At 39.6% G+C, this 16,425-nt stretch overlaps 1 long non-coding RNA gene across 2 annotated transcripts in view; it reads left to right on the top strand.

Annotated features, from left to right (window-relative positions):
- Window positions 1–16,425, top strand: part of LOC105522828 — a 228,238-nt gene that overhangs the window by 161,832 nt on the left and 49,981 nt on the right. The window contains exon 4 of one of the 2 annotated variants that reach the window (XR_001003499.1): window positions 13,256–13,438. The exons of the other annotated variant lie outside the window; for it this stretch is intronic. This is a non-coding gene — a long non-coding RNA (uncharacterized LOC105522828). Of the gene's footprint in view, window positions 1–13,255; window positions 13,439–16,425 lie in introns of those variants that run through there. 2 annotated transcript variants of the gene reach the window in all.

The raw sequence follows: 16,425 nt of genomic DNA on the forward strand, positions 1-16,425 counted from the left end.
AGTATACATATGTAACAAACCTGCACGTTATGCACATGTACCCTAGAACTTAAAGTATAATAAAATAAATAAATAAATAAATAAAATGATTCAGATTCTTTCCAAATCAATTCTTCTGGAATTACTTATTATGTCAACTTTTATGTATTTAAACCTAAATTCTGTGGGTAAAATTCCAACACTTCTGATGGGTCTATGAGAAGTTTCCATTTTATTTGCAATCAACACTGGACATTCAATCCTTCTTCCTTTTTAATGACAAGAAGGTCAACTAAGTAAAGCCTAAAGCAGTGAAATTTGACTTTTATTTAATCATATTGACTTCCTAAAAATCAAAGCTGATTTTTCAAATTTCCTTATTGTGTTAGGTTGGGATTTTGCTAGTGTTATATTTTCTCTTTTAAAAATTATTTATGCATGGGGAAAAAACAATACGTAACTGGAAATTGGGCACAAACTTTCAAGTCCATTTCCAAATGTCCAAATGTTCCAATTTTAACTTAGTAGGTTATAATCAAATATTGATCCTATCCTTGATAATAAAGAACCACCTTAACAACAATAGTTTTATTAATGAGTACATAAAATACAATATGAGGAAGTGGTTTAAGTACTACAATTTCTTTTACAAAATAGATTTCTTTATCTCATTTTAATTTAAAATGACCAACTTTTATAACAGTTGATTTTTTAAATGGTGATATGTGTAAATATTTTTGTTTGCTTATTTTTACAACTAGAAATTCTTTACTAAATTGTATATGGCTCTTAAATAGGGTTGTTTGTAGCACAGCTTGTATAAATAAATATAGTTAAATTAGTTCATTGAGTTCAGTTTTGGTTCATTTGTGGTTCTATGTAGTACTGTTACTTTTCTTCCCACTTTTAAATGAGATGCTTACAACAAAAATGTTGTTAAGATATAACAAGAGGCCGGGCGCGGTGGCTCAAGCCTGTAATCCCAGCACTTTGGGAGGCTGAGGTGGGCACGAGGTCAGGAGATCGAGACCATCCTGGCTAACATGGTGAAACCCCGTCTCTACTAAAAAAATACAAAAAACTAGCCGGGCGAGGTGGCAGGCGCCTGTAGTCCCAGCTACTCGGGAGGCTGAGGCAGGAGAATGGCGTAAACCCGGGAGGCGGAGCTTGCAGTGAGCTGAGGTCCGGCCACTGCGCTCCAGCCTGGGCGACAGAGCGAGACTCCGTCTCAAAAAAAAAAAAAAAAAAAAGATATAACAAGAAAAGAAAAACCAAATGAAAATCAGTTTATATGAAATTTGCCTCTTGCCTGGTACCATTTGTGACCATGAGGCTAATGATGCTGACCACAGGCTGTGGAAAGAGCTTTGTTTTCACAGGTAACCAAATGCACACAAAAGAATGAGTGTATGTAACTTGCCCTAGATGGAAATGGAATTTCACATTGAAAGAATTAATTTATTGCATATTTGACCCATTAGATCTCATAAGGAAAAAGTATTCCAGAAAAAAATGTAGTACCTCCTATAATGAACTTTTTAGATGGATATTCTGTGCTATTCATATTTTGAATAGATTGTTGTTTTCCTCAGGTCCTTGTCAGATAAAAAAAAAAAAGTCCTCTATCAAACTAAAAATGAAATTACGTATTTTAAAGTTTAATTGAAGATGAACTTTCTCTGGGTCAAAGACTGAAGCTTATTTATGTAAATGTAAATTATACAACTGACAATAGAAAATTGTGTGTAACTATTATCAAAATTTTCTTTCAAAATTAACTCAGCTTGTGGAGTTTGATTTGAATTCTTCTTTTCCATAATGTCGGAGTGGCTTCCTGAGTAGACACAGTTGTCATTTATTTGAAAGGAGGCTTTCGATAACGTCAGGAGAGACTTTCTTGCTTCCAATCTCTTTCCCATTCAATTGCTACAGCATCTGGTATTTGCCATTCTGGATCTTTCTATTACTTTGAGCAATTACTTAGTCCAACAGAGAAATTACCCACCTAGCTGCTCTAGCTAGAAATGTGTGTATCCTCAGTCCCACTCTCTCACTTACCAGCCCCCACATCCAACTGATCACAAATTCCTTCCAAATTCTGTCCTCCTGCACCCCTCCAGCCATTTCTTGGTGCCTCTGAGGATCACACTTCAGCTCCTGCAAGGCTGCTCCTATGCACTGTGCTGTCTCCCTCATCCCCGCAGCCACTGCTATCACATCTCTGTAGCTTCAGCTGCACTAAGTTTTCACCTTTCCCAGAACATTTCTGGCCCTTTCACAACTTTATGACCATCTCTTTCTGGATATAATTTTCTTCTATTTAGGCTAGAAAAAGTCTTCTTACAAATGAATATTCATCTCAAATGCTACCACCTCTGTGAGGCCTTCCCTGATTGTCTCTTTTGTGCTCTGACAGCACATCTCTTACAGCAGGACCATATTTTGGTAAAATTGTTTTTAACCAACACCAAGACCACTATACCAAGCTGCTGGGGAGCAAGGGTGCCCTCTTACTCATCTAGGTTGCTGTCAGGACGGCATCATGCATCACTGTGCCTGGCATACCATAGGTGCTCAATACATGTTTGGTGAATAAATGGCTGAACCAAACTCCAACATTCAGTAGTAAAACGTGAACCCTCTACCTCCAAATATGTTTACTAGGCTCAGTTCTCTGGGCCTGGAGGTACCAACTAGCAAGGTAACACTGGGGGTGTTTGGGAACCTGATGGAGCACAAGAGAGGACAGATGGGACTGAAGAGGCCATCAGACATGCTTCATCTACCTCACAGCGGGACCAAGGCAAACCTGGCCAATGTGATCAATACCTGGTTGCTTAAAATAGTAACCAAAAAAAAAAAAAAGAGAGAGAGAGAAGGAAGAAGGGAGAGAGGGGTTGTTTCTAGACATTTGGATCACTTAAATAACAACTCTGTGGATAAATACATTAAAAAAATTGTGAAATTTGAGTAACCTAAAAGTAACTGTTTTAAAGAGAAAAATTCAGTGGCATTTAGTGCATTCACAATCTTGTACAAGCAAGAGTGATGGTACTATTTTAGAGCTAGATAAATACATATTTTTAATTCTTCACTCCTACTCCTAATCCACACAATATCTCTTCAGTAGTTAAATACACTCCGTAGCTACTCTCACTTTTAATCGTGAAGCAAATGTAAAGCCTGGGTGTTTTCTTCAAATGCCCAAGAGGTCTAAATTCTACCTAACTGTGATATAATTGCATGAGGCTGAGAGAGGGGTTGGAAATGCCTGTTGGATGAATGACACTAGATCCAGACTGAAAGACTGAACCTCATATTTCTGCTTTGAAGTTTGGGACAACAATAAATGCATTTATTGTGGGCCTTCTATGTTTGATTTCAGATGACAGATGCCACACAAGGATAATTCCTTTATTTCAGGGAGAAGCAGGGGGCACAAACCACATGAGTAGTGTGGATTTGGAACAGATTAACCTCTACCTGGCCTTCTAGGGAAATGTAGTGGGGTGGGAGTGGAATGTGAGTATAAATCAGCAGTTAGATATAGTCAAGGTATTCTCTTTATAATGGTGTATATGTTGGTAAATTTGAACTTTGTAAATGCATGGCTATGATTCTACTTCTCTGTACTTTCTAATTGGTAAAACACCCAACACAGCAGAATGTAGAGACCAATATTGACTAGGGCAAATGTAAGTATACAATATTACAGCCCAGCCATCTGTCTAAATATCTGAAATATGATAAGTGCAAAGAGCATATCTGTCACAGGATATTGAGATCACATGGCTATAGATCAGTTTTAATTGATGAATTAGATATAATGAATGCAAAATACTAAGAGGATGTATATCAAATCTGAAAATCACAACTGACAACCTGTGCTAATATATTTATTATTTTGATTTTTAATTTTAATTTTGATTGCATTTCTTCCCCTCACAAATTTATTTTTTTAGAATTAATTGCATATATTCATTCTGAGACATGGAAATCGTATCACTAAGGTAACATTGTCCACAAATGCTTGCTCTGCAATAATATTAAATGACAAAAGAGAATAGGATTCCACTACCCCATAGACAACATTCCATTGCAATGGAACTAATAGGCTGTGAGGAGATTTATCCTGATGGTCTGTGGTTTCCTTCCAATAACATTGTTACTTGCTCATTTTAAGACATGACTTAATAGATGCTATGAAACCACATCATATTTTCTAGCTCCTGTAAGAATTCAGTGCTTCTGAGTATTAACTTTGTTTTCTTAGTGACATCAGTTTGTTTTAACGTTTCTATCAGGAATTCTATTGTGAGAGGAGACATAAATTAGGCTTTACTTAGTTTATTCTGAGTTTCTCTTGGGCAGAGTTTTGGTGAAATAATCTTGGACAATTTTTAAAAACCTGCACACTATGGTAGCATAATCAAGTTTCTCCCTCACTACCTCATTTGACACCCTTCTGGGGAAAAAGAAATTGCTATTTTAGGCAGGAAACAAACACAAGGGAAAGAAGGGATGTTTTGGGTGAAATTGGGGACAGATGAGAACTCCATGTGCTTTGGTGAAATGTAGCTGCTGGGTGTACCAATTCTCAACCTTCCAGCTTCCTCACTTTTCCACCCTTTTTGACTCTCCCACCTGCAAGGTCAGCTGCTCTAAGGAGCAATTTATAAAGTTGCAGTTCATATTGTGCTTGCAGTTCCAGAACTGACATGGAATTAAATCAGTCTTGAGTGATGTAGGATACAAAAGCTACCTTCCTAGTTTACTGAGACTTCAAGACTCCTAATAAATCTTGGAAAGGTAGCATTCCACTAGTGACTGCCCAGTTTCTCCCTGCACAAAAAGACCTTGAAATGGAAACAATGAAGTTTTCTTCGAAGTCATATTTTATGCCATGGAGAGAAAGACATACATGGAAGCCACATTCTTAAGCTCCCTTTTCCAACTCTGGGGCAGGCATTTCATGAGACAGTATTAAATGAGCTCTTACCTTACTACTCCACGTTCCAAAATTGCTAGAGCCATACAGTGTGAAAACATCCATGAAAAGCTTACTGTACTCACAAAGGTTTTTGTTTCTCAAGAGCAGAAGGTAAGCCTTTAAAAATTCTCTTAAGTCTACAAATACACCCCCGCTACACATATGTAGCCCCTCAGTTTTCAGGAACACATGAAGCTTATTGGTGGAAGTTCAACACAATATGTCTGCAAAGGAATCTGAAGGAGATGCTGTCAAATGGTAACACTGAATTATACCCAATAGTGACTCATGTTTTCCAATATTTTAGAATTTAATCTTAAATCGTTAGTCAAATCCACCTAAAATCTCAGAGTACAGGGGCAGTTAGTGAATCTTTATTTGGTGCCATGTGCCATGCAAAATGTTTTATAGACATTTATTTATTTATTTTTTTATAGACATTAGTGCTTAATTTTCCCCCAAAGCTCTCTAAGTGAAGTATTATTATAACCCCCTGTAATGGTTATGGTGTCATAGCCCTGGTACTCAGTTTTGGTCAAACACCAGTCTGTACATTGCTATGAAGGTATGTTTTAGATGTGATTAACATTTAAATTAATAGACTTTGAGTAAAGTAGGTTACCCTCCAAAATGTGGGTGAGTCTTATCCAACAAACTGAAGACTTTAAGAGAAAAAGACTGAGGTCCCCTCCTGAGGAAGAGGGAATTCTTTGTCCAGCATGCATTTGCAACATCAGCTCTTCCCCGAGTCTCCAGGCTGCAGGCCCCCCTTGCAGATTCAGACTTGCTACACCTCAAAATTGCATGCTCCAATTTTTCTTAAAATAAATCTTTCTCTTTTCCTCCTCTATATGTATGTGTGTGTGTGTGTGTGTGTGTGTATGCAGTGTATATGCATATACATATATACATATTTCCTCTTGGTTCTGTTTCTCTGAAGAACCTTAACACACCACCAGTTTAAAAGTGATGGAACAGAGGCTCTGAGAGATACACGTTTGCCAAAGGCCACACAGCTGGTGAGCGATTGGGCAGAGCACAGGCTGCCCTTTCTTTCTGGGCCATCTTCCTTCTAGTCAAGCTGGAGTCCGTGCTTCTCCCAGCCTGTGGCCAACAGCCACGTGAAAGGCATGTGAAGAGTTGGTTGTGTTTAATCCTGTCATCGGTTTTATTGGAAAGCTTTTCACTGCAGCCCACGTGAGGGAAAATGATTTGCTCAGGATGAATGTGGCCACCAATGTGTTATTTCCTTTAATCTAAACAGAGCCTCAGGCACACTTCATTGATCATGCCTCCAGGCTGAAAGGCCCCCTTAATGCTGGCCAGCAAATATTATGTTTCTGAGGCAGCCCTGTGCTGTCAACCACATTTCCTGATCTACTCTGATTAGATATATAAACAGCTTCAGTAAAACAGAGCCTGAGCTTTGCTGTTAAAAATATAAGATAAGGCTTCCATAAAGATTCATCAACAGCAGAAGTGCTGTCTGAGTTAGCGCTGAGCCCTCTGAGCTCAATTTGTTTTTTCTTTTCCTTTTTTTTTTTTTTTTGGTGTTGTAAGAGGGTCAATGAGAACACAACCATGATTTATAATCATGTTTTATTAGTGGCTGGTGTACTCACTGACTAAGGGAGAACTTGGGGAAAAGAAAGAGTTAAAAGAACTGGGCAGTTCATGTAGTGGTCTTGCATTAATGGCCCAGCACATCACTCAAGTTTACGTAGTCATTTTATATCTGCTAAGAAGTGTCACACTGTCCCAGCTAAGAGCAAGGAAGAGATGTGCTGGCACCCGCAAGTTGCAAAAGCTTATGAAGAAGGGCCAAGAACTCCCTGAAAAGCAAATGAAATGGTCAGTTAGACAAAGGAAGCAATTAAACCAAATGTTCTACACCTTTAAACCATGTATGTTTCAGATACATTGTGTATCATAAACATGTGCCAGCCAAAGACAAGTTAAGATTTTATTATAGATATATGTGTTTAATTAGAATATGTTTCAAAATCCTCTTCTAACATTTGTCCCGAAGATGAAGTCTATTATCTAAAGGATTTTTCCAGCTCAAGTGTCTTTGAATGAGAATACATGCCTTTTCTAGATAATTTTTGGCATTCGTTCTGAAAAGAAAAAATTCAGTGACAGTAAGAAGAGGACTATCCAATATTGCTTGGTGGGAAAATGTAAGAAGTTAACATACTGCAGTTTCATTATTAACATACATCAATATTTTAATGTGTTTTAATACTTACATGTAATATCTAAAGGGATTTTACTCACTGAAAGAGCTGCTTACTCCCCACTTTAAAGATCATTTACAATTGTCCTAAATTAATCAATACTATTTTTATTCAATACTAAAAAATAATTGCTAATATTTATTATTTACTTAGTTGACTTAATACTATGTACCCAATACTGCTTTAAGCCCTTTACAAAAATTGGCTGAGAAAATTCCTTCAGCAGCCAAGGAGCTTGCTGCTTTTTCTCCCCTCTTCATTTCAGTCTATGAAATTATACTCAATAAATTTAAACCTTTATTGAATTAAAATAGTATTCTCCTGGGTCCATGCCTGGTTTGGGTTAACTAATGTCAAATACAAATATGCCTTTTATTTCCCATTTATAATAGTTTTTGTTTCTTGGAGTTATTGTAATCAGTGGTTCTTATGTCTGTCTGTGCATTTAAATCATGTGAGAAGTTTTCCAAAAATACAAGTTCCTGGCCACACATGTGACTGTTGATTTTCTAAGGATGGAATGCAGGATTCTGCATGCCCAACAAGGAATGAATCTGATTTTCTTGTCACAGAAGAGGTAACTGCATTGTCTTAGTTCATTTTTGCTGCTATAGCAAACCACCTGAGACTGAGTAATTTATAAAAGAGAAATTTATTTTTTACAGTTCTGGAGGGCGGAAGGTCGAAGATCTCTGTGCCAGCGCTGGTGTCTGGTGAGGGCTGTTCTCTGCTTCCAAGATGGTGTTTGTTGCTGTGTTCTTACATGGTGGAAGGCAGAAAAGCAAGAACGTGCTCCCTTCAACCTTTTATAAGGGTGCTAATACAATTCATAAGCCTGGAGTCCTCATGACTTTACTACCTCCCACAGGCCCCAACTTTTAATACTGTTGCATTGGCCATTAAGTTTCAACATGAATTTTGGAGAGGATACTATCATTTAAACCATAGTACAGTGTCATGAAGGTTAAGTAGCCTAAAGTTTTACTGCTAGTAAGCAGACATGCTAAATGCAATTATAGGAGGAGCTGCAGGGTTTTTAAAAATTATGCTTTAGTTAGTCTTATGCTGTTTGTGCTTTGATGACAAGCAACATATTTTCTTTGTGCAAGCACTCAAATACTAAGAACTAAATTGATATTAGGCTATATTGAAAGAATACATTTGGATAACTTGGGCCACCTCACTGAGGCTTCCAGAAAAAAATGCATACGTGTGAATGGCCTTTCATTTTTTCCTTTACATTAAATATCTGTAGGCTTGGTTTACACATGCAAATGGTTTCAGACATTAGATAGATAAGAGAGAATATCTGAGATTGATATGGATCTATGAGTAGGTCTGTAAAGAAGTCAGGGACTTTCAATGTTTTACGTGGCTGGATTAGACATAACCCTGAGTCTAGGTTCAGAAGCCCAGGGTGCCAGTGCTGTCCTGGTCACTTCCTTTTATTATTATTATTATACTTTAAGTTCTAGGGTACATGTGCACAAAGTGCAGGTTTGTTACATATGTATACATATGCCATGTTGGTGTGCTGCACCCATTAACTCCTCATCTACATTAGGTATATCTCCTAATGCTATCCCTCCCCCCTCCCCCCACCCCACAACAGGCCCGGGTGTGTGATGTTCCCCTTCCTGTGTTCAAGTGTTCTCATTGTTCAATTCCCACCTATAAATGAGAACATACAGTGTTTGGTTTTCTCTTCTTGCGATAGTTTGCTGAGAATGATGGTTTCCAGCTGCATCCATGTCCCTACAAAGGACATGAACTCATCCTTTTTTATGGCTGCTTAGTATTCCATGGTGTGTATGTGCCACATTTCCTTAATCCAGTCTCTCATTGATGGGCATTTGGGTTGGTTTCAAGTCTTTGCTATTGTGAATAGTGCCACACTAAACATACATGTACACATGTCTTTATAGCAGCATGATTTATAATCCTTTGGGTATATACCCAATAATGGGATGGCTGGGTCAAATGATATTTCTAGTTCTAGATCCTTGAGGAATTGCCACACTGTCTTCCACAATGGTTGAACTAGTTTACAGTCCCACCAACAGTGCAGAAGTGTTCCTATTTCTCCACATCCTCTCCAGCACCTGTTGTTTCCTAACTTTTTAATGATCGCCATTCTAACTGGTGTGAGATGGTATCTCATTGTGGTTTTGATTTGCATTTCTCTGATGGCCAGTGATGATGAGCATTTTTTCATGTGTCTGTTGGCTGCATAAATGTCTTCTTTTGAGAAGTGTCTGTTCATATCCTTTGCCCACTTTTTGATGGGGTTGTTTTTTTTTTTCTTGTAAATTTGTTTGAGTTCTTGGTAGATTCTGGATGTTAGCCCTTTGTCAGATGAGTAGATTGCAAAAATTTTCTCCCATTCTGTAGGTTGCCTGTTCACTCTGATGGTAGTTTCTTTTGCTGTGCAGAAGCTCTTTAGTTTAATTAGATCCCATTTGTCAATTTTGGCTTTTGTTGCCGTTGCTTTTGGTGTTTTAGATACGAACACCATGCCTATGTCCTGAATGGTATTGCCTAGGTTTTCTTCTAGGGTTTTTATGGTTTTAGGTCTAACATTTAAGTCTCTAATCCATCTTGAATTAATATTTGTATAAGGTGTAAGGAAGGGATTCCTGGTCACTTCCTATTTGCTCATCCCTGAACAAATCCCAGGACCTCTTTGGGATCACTTCTAGGTTTTGCTTCCCAAAGGATTCTCTAACAAGGAGGTTGGCGGCTTCCCCCAAGGAATACTCAGAGCCCAGGTTCAGGGCAAGTGTTTGATGATCACATTCCTGAATAAAGACAAATTCCTCATTTTGGACAAACAAAAATGAATCTCTGAAAAAATACATGTATGGGAAACCTTAAGGAAGATTCTTACTTTCAATTCAGTTATTGACTTGCTTGACACATTATTGCACCAAGTGATCCATGGTGGAAAGGAAAGAGTGCACTTAGCTTCTCCTCACAGAACAAACATCTTCTGTTATTTTATAAGCTCACACAACACTGTTTCCCACATTTTCTAAGGAAAGGAATGTTGTATGATAAACATTATACTCAGAGCCTTTACTATAACAGTATATTATTTCCTTCATTTTGTCTTAATTTCCAAGTACACCATGTTGAGATCAACAGCTCTAGCTATTTACTGTTTAAAGCTCTGAAGTATTAATCCGTAAATTCAGGAAGCATTGCCATCTATGGCGTGTAGTTTGATGTACAGCAGATTGCTGAGTCTTAACAGTGCCTGCCTTGGCTGCAATTTCCCATTTGCTCAACGTAAATGGGAGTCTTGCTACCACAGACTGGAATCAGACATAAGCCATCTGCTTCCAAGAGAGCCAAAGTTATAAGAACCATCTCTGTGAAACAAGTTGTGTTTACCCCAGCTTCTATGGAGTTTAGCCCTGCCCAACCCCTTCCTCATGTTTATGTTTCATTGCTCCATTACATATTTCTCCCCAAATCTGTCAGGCTGGGCATGATGGTGCATGCCTGTAACCCCAGCACTTTGGTAGTCTGAGGTGGGAGGATGGCTTGAGCCCAGCAGTTCGAGACCAGACTGAGCAACATAGTGAGACCCCATCTCTACAAATAATAAAAAAGTTAGCCAGGCATGCTGGTGCATACCTATGATCCCCGCCGTTTGTGAGGGTGAGGCAGGAGGATCACTTGATCCCAGGAGGTCAAGGCTGCAGTGAGCCCTGATTGTACCATTGCACTCCAGCCTGTGTGACAGAGCAAGACCCTGTCTCAAAAAAAAAAAAAAAAAAAAAAGCAGCCCCCAAAATCAATCCTATGATTTCAGCAGCATTCCACTGTGATTTCTTTTCACTATAATGTAATACATTTCCTTATATATCATATTGTGCAACTACTGCCATATGACTTTGCCAGATCCATTTTCTTCTACCATTCACTGTCTGTTGATTACCCAGTAACATCTGAACTAAGTGTGAAGTTCATAATGACTAGATTTATAAAATAAAGAATGAGGACAATTCTCAGTGCCCCCCAACGTTTATGAAATACAATTTATTTCACTGAACCTCTTAAGTTTAGTTAAATTGAAACAAATATCACCTCCCCAGCTGAAGTGTGAGCAACTTGACTAATGAGGCTGAGCCTTGCAGCTCCTTTGTACCCTCACCATAATTAGCACACTTAGGGGCCCCTGCATTGCCGACTGGCTAGCTAGGAGTGACTTTGTGCCCTACTTTTTACTACAGTGTCTTTCAGAATGCAACTGTGATTGGTGGTTAAACCCTTTGCTTTCGAAACAAGTGCCCAAGAAATGCTTTTTTTTCTTTTTTTGCTTCTGACTAATCTGTGTTCATACATGATGCTGACTAATCTTTCTACTTTCAGATGTGATGCTGAGTGGTCTTCCAGAAATGCCAAGTAAGGAGGTACTTTAAGAACTAGCAAAGGTCCCTTAGTGAGAATTGACCTGGCATGAAGGGACATCACACATTGTGAGAGTATCTTATAATCTTATAACTACTTCTATGAATAAGTGCATGCACAGTGACAAACAATAAATAGGCTAGTTCTTCTGAAAATTCTAGAGAACAGTTAAGTGATGAACCTTCACAGTTTCTGTTTCTGTTCTGGTTCAGTTTTAACTCTTGTACAGTGCACAGACTTTGATTGAGTACCACTGCTTTAAATTATATTTCTGAAGTCATGGAGGGCAGAATAGGAGGCAAGCGGCCTCTCCTCCAGTGATGGGCAAGCGTATACACTTCTATAGGCCACATTTAGACCATACAGGAGGGAAGCAGCCACTCCCTATCTTGTAAAGAGCCCTCCCAAAGGACTTTCAGCTAGGAATGAAGCAGCCTAAGCCCCCAAAGCCTCGATATATAATATTGGATATAAAAGGTAAGAGTGGGGAGTTGCAAGAGACCAGCAGAGGAGACATAGGCCATACCAGGGGACTGTAATCTCCAATTGCACTCACAAAACTGTCTCCCAAGAGAGCCAGCTTTAGATATCTCTCATACCCAAGCAGTATCCATGTTAGATTAGAGCTGTCCTGCTCAAGTAAGACCTCTCCTTTCCTCTTCTGTAGGAACCAGGGGTAGCACACTGAGTGTGGAAGGAGGGATTGGTGAGGAAAGACAAAAGGGGCAAATTATAACTTATCCCCTCTATACTGCAGCCTTCTAAGCTGGAGGCAAACCAGGCTAGTAGAGGGGAGACTTTAAATTTGGTGAGAATCTTTAGTTCTCATACTGAACTTTTTATTCTCTAAAACAGGCTAGAATAGAAAAAGTTCACAGAGTGACTTTCAGGGTTAGAATTAAGAAAAAATAAAATTGCTTTTAGTTTATCATTTACCACGTATTCAAATACTGTAATAGGTATATTACCAAATTTGACATCTCCTAATGAAATGAAAATGACAATATACTCCGTATTAAAATTGCTGTTATGAAATAGAACAGAGGTTCAACAGAAAAATAAAATGCCCTAAAGAATAAACATACTGGCTTCTGTCTGGAGATGGCACAAAAGTTTTCCCAGCTCCATCCTATCTTGAGTTACTCTGCAATAAATTGTTGGCTTTCCTGGATATTATATTCTCACTTATATTTCTTTGAATGTCTTTATTCTGACACTCATAATGATGAGGCACATTACTACCCTCTCTCTTCTCTAGGTATATTTAGAGAATAGCCATAAAGCTCTTGCATGTCTGCTCTGAGCCTTTTAAAGGACACATTAATAGGTGGGATTGTAACTATAAGAAGACAATAAAGGTGTGGAGAGGTCTAGATAGAATATTTCATTAAATGATATTTGGGGAAATTAGCATGCATATAAAGAAGAGAGAGAATAAAATAATAGGATACACTAATAAAATTTTAAGTTGTAAAGCTAAAGAAAAATTTTCACTAACCCTATGAGGCCAGCTAGAGCAGGATTTAGAGGAAGCAGTTGTACGGTTAAAATTTGGAGCATCTTTCCTTCTTTCTTTCTTTCTTTCTTTCTTTCTTTCTTTCTTTCTTTCTCTCTCTCTTTCTTTCTTTTTTAGAAGGAGTCTCACTCTGTCGCCCAGGCTGCTGGGGTGCAATGGCATGGCACGATCTCGGCTCACTGCCACTAATTTGGAGCATCTTTCTAAGACTTTGCATGTAAATGTGACTGGATGGCCATCTGTCAGGAAAAGACTAGAAGAACTGAATTGGAAAGTGAAAAAAATAAAAGTGGATGAAGATGTCATTATTTTAGTCAATTCATTTACTGATAGCACTTGTGGTCCCAAATGGGCCCTGGGTCTGCTCTGGGGCAGCCTTGGGGTCGCTGTTTATTATGATCCTCATTACCAGTTCCTCCTTTCTGCCATCGAGAGAGGCTACACCTGCCTTGTCCTCAGACCAGCTCCTACCCATAACTGCCAGCCTTGGTCTGCACAAGAAGGCAGAGCAGGGCCACTGCATATAGATGATGAATACATTGTCTGTCCAATAAGCCACTCAAAGATTTTTGCCTTTCTCTATGCTATCGGATACTGAACAAGAAGAAAATGGACTTCTTTTTATTTATCTTCTCCTTTTGGAAGTCTAGTCTCTCAATCATGAACTTCAGCACCTCATGCTCCTTCTGCTCTTTTGCAAACTTTCCTTCAGATAACTAATGATATCAATAAGATAATTTAGTATGGCCATGCACTGATGAGATGAGGACTTCAAGGCCTCTGCCTGGGCCATTAATCAGGGAAGTTCATCCTCTATGCCCATGTCCTGCTCCTGATAATAGACACTCAGTAAATATTTGTTGAATGAATGAATCAGTTAGCTCAGGAAGCTAATTTATTTTTATTTCTGGCAAAATAAAATTTTTTGTTGCACTTAATAGTAATAGAATGAAGATGTCTTTTGAAATAATGTCTACTAGTTAATTAGGAGGATTAATCCTATGCTCATTGGAAGATAACTATTACAGTGATGAATTGTGTTTGCCCTCAAGTTCTATAGAAATAAAATCAGTTGAAGCATCACGTGTAGAAAAGGATGAAAGCAGAATTGCAGCAGAACTGGCAGAGTCTGAACAAAGGAGAGCTCCAATAACATCCAATTACTACAGAAAACTGGAAGTTACCTACAGCAGCGCCTGGCACATGAATACCAAGTGTTCCGTAAACGTCAGGATGATGATGATGATTGTTATTATTGTTCCCATTATAACAAGATAATTTAAGTGGTATTCAGATAAGATATTAAATGTCAAATCACACATTGATAGATTTGTTTCCTTTTAATTTTTTGAGACAGAGTCTAGCTTTGTCACCCAGGCTAGAGTGCAGTGGCACGATCTAGGGTCACTGCAACCTCTGCCTCCTAGGTTCAAGTGATTCTCCTACCTCAGCCTCCCAAGTGGCTGGAATTACTAGTACCCGCTACCACGCCCGGCTAATTTTTGCATATTTAGTAGAGATGGGGTTTGGTCATGTTGGTCAGGCTGGCCTTGAACTCCTGACCTCAGATGATCTGCCACCTCGGCCTCTCAAAGTTCTGGGGTTACAGGTGTGAGCCACCGTGCCTGGCCATGTTTCCTTTTAAATTTGATTTTAATTATTCTGATGACCTCAAGAGAAATGTTGCCTGGTGGTGACAGTATATTTATACACCTGTTAATGTTAAATCTTTGAGCAGACGTGGAGCTCAGAGCTGGAAATTAATAGCATTGTTTTGTTTTCACTGCATTTATTTTTAGGATCCCTTTACATTTATTACAAACAACATTGGTTTTTATCAATGTTAAGGTTTTAAGTGTTCTTTAAAATAACATTTGTGTGGATAAAGCAAGTCCGTTTAAAGAAAATGTGAAGTTAGTGATAGGGTAGGAAGTACACAAATCAGGCAAAATCCTGATGGAGAAGGGTTATGTCATGAGTTTGGGAAAGTGCATTGGGGAGTTTGCTTGAACGTTCAGATCACTGTAGTCTAAATATTTCTGCTCGAAAGAGACACTATGCCACATGTGGGTGCCCACCACCACTACCCATTCACCTGATTAGCATAGGTAGCCTAGGAAGTAATCTCTCCAGCATCAGATAACCAATGGAGAGGAGGAAGCAGCTCCAGTGTAGGTGGCTGTACTACACTAGTGCCAAATGTCGTTGCTCCCTTCCCTTCCTCTCCAACCCAGCTGGCAGTTGGGTATACTCACTGCATCTAGTTTGGCAGCAACGTGACACAGGGTGCAGACACTTATCTCCAATGATAGGCTGTAAAGGGTGAACAACAGGGGCTTTGGGGGAAGACCAGGTTTGTGACATTTGCTGATTGCAGTGATCTAAGTGTAATTACCTCACCTGATTTTAAGTATGGTTGTTCGTTTCCAACAACCGGCTGGCAAAATTCCTGAAAATTTCACAGTTGGCTCTGGGGAACCTGTGCCAGTGGGCTCCAGCACACCAACCTATTTTCATTCTGATTACAGTATTTGATTATGTAACCATCCCGATAACCTCCCCCTGCACCTCGCCCCACCGACTCCCCAAGTCTATCTTTTCTTCTAAGCATTAAGCTCCATGAGGGAAGAAAGCATGCTGCCCTCTTCACCATGGTAATTCCAGTGTCTTGATGACACCCAGCATATACCCCATAAATACTGATTGGGTATTAAGCGCATAATATGAGATTAAAAAGAGTTCCTACAAAGACTCTTAAATCCTCCAGATTTCTTAAGCTTAGGAAAGTTTTTTGTTTGGTTTTTGGTTTTCTTCTTATTATTTTGAGCAGCAGACCAGCGTGACTCCACAGTTTCAAAGAGCAAGCATCTATATTTGTGTGATCCCGAGCCGAGCTGGGGAAAGGGAAGCAGAGCAGCGCTGACCCAGCCAGATCCCTGGTGCAGGTGCTCAGCTCCTCACAGCGCGCCGAACTCCCCAGTACGAGCAAACCTCAAGTCACCGCCCTCGCGCTTCTTGTCGCGCGAACTCTCAAGGCTTACAGGTCGTCTCCCGGAGTCAGAGAAGTCTGGACTCCGGCGATCCCTGCTCCGCGGAGAACTGGGGAGCCCCCGTTCCTGTGCCACTCTCAGATGGGGTGACCTCGGGCTCTGGGAAGGAGGGCTGTGTCCGTGTCACGAGGGGGCCACGGCAGGTGGCGCGCAGCACCGAAGCGCGGGCCAGGACTCTAGTTTCTCGGCGCCGGCTCCTGGGTCATTGGCGCATCCACCTCCCCGACCACCAGTGAC

This window comes from Colobus angolensis, unplaced genomic scaffold, assembly GCF_000951035.1.
Source record: "Colobus angolensis palliatus isolate OR3802 unplaced genomic scaffold, Cang.pa_1.0 Scaffold440, whole genome shotgun sequence".
Classification (NCBI taxonomy): domain Eukaryota; kingdom Metazoa; phylum Chordata; class Mammalia; order Primates; family Cercopithecidae; genus Colobus; species Colobus angolensis.